Raw genomic sequence first — 1,142 nt, 5'->3', positions numbered from 1 at the left:
GCGGAAATATAAATGACACATCGGTATACTCCCGGGTAAAATGCTACAGTGGTATTCCGTGCGCTTGCGGATTCATTCGTGGTTCATGAAATATTGGCACCCAAAAATTGGCATCTGCGGGCGTCATCGCTGCTTTCTCGGTGGTGATGTTGGTAGGCACCAACAAGCATTTTTGGCGCCATTGCCGGAGAAGGCACAAATTGAAGTATATAGACAAAGTTATGAAAAAAATCGAAATTAGTATTCGCTTACTAAACAGGCTAACTTGGCTTTATTTTTTTGTCTTTGTTGATATGAAAACAGGGTAGTGTATGACCGGTGTCGACTTGCCGCAAAACTGTTATTCCAATCCAGAGTCACTTTTGAGAAGAGTTCGACTTCGTATCGTACCTCCTCAAATCTCACTCTCGGCAGCGAAACCAGTCATTGCATCATCATCAGCTTCTCAAGCTATGGCCCAGAAGACACTCCGTGATTACTCTACTCCATCTGCTAACCAAGTCCCTACTGGGTCCGAGGTTAACACCGGAGGGGAAAATCTCGAGATCAAGACGGGTCTTATTATGATGGTGCAGACCAGCCCTTTCTGCGGCAAGGCCAATAAGGATGCCAGCACTCATCTCCAGCAGTTCCTGGAGCTCTGTAGTACTTTTGTTATCAAGGGTGTATCGCAAGATGCAATCCGGCTCCGTCTGTTTCCATTCTCTCTCTTGGGGCGAGCGAAGCAATGGTTTTATGCTAACAAGACTGCTGTGGATACTTGGGACAAATGTGCCAAGGCGTTCCTCTCGAAGACCTTCCCGACAAGCAAAACCAATGCTCTTCATGGTCAGATTTTGAATTTCTAGCAGGCATCAATTGTGTCAATTCCTGAAGCTTGGGAGAGACTCCAGGAGTACATTCTAGCATGTCTGCACCATAGAATGGACAATTGGCTTATTCTACAGAACTTCTAGAACAGGTTGACATAGTCATCCCGTGATCATGTGGATGCCGCTGCGGGTGGAGCCTTCTTCTCGCTGACCATTGAAAGAGCTATATCATTGATCGTGAAGATGGTTTCCATCCAAGGTTGGAGCGATGATCGCCTCCAACCGCGCCAGCGAGGCATGCACTCCGTCAAGAAGGCCGACATGCTCGCT

General features: G+C 47.2%; 1 non-coding gene across 1 annotated transcript; it reads right to left on the bottom strand.

Moving 5' to 3' along the window:
- Positions 1-818: 818 nt before the first annotated feature.
- Positions 819-925, bottom strand: LOC120705297. The gene has a single exon (XR_005687884.1). It is a non-coding gene; the product is annotated as a small nucleolar RNA R71 (small nucleolar RNA).
- Positions 926-1,142: the final 217 nt, after the last annotated feature.

The sequence above is a fragment of the Panicum virgatum genome, chromosome 4K, assembly GCF_016808335.1.
Source record: "Panicum virgatum strain AP13 chromosome 4K, P.virgatum_v5, whole genome shotgun sequence".
Classification (NCBI taxonomy): domain Eukaryota; kingdom Viridiplantae; phylum Streptophyta; class Magnoliopsida; order Poales; family Poaceae; genus Panicum; species Panicum virgatum.
Note: the sequence above shows the minus strand (reverse complement) of the source record. Positions and strands in the feature narration are given on the sequence as shown.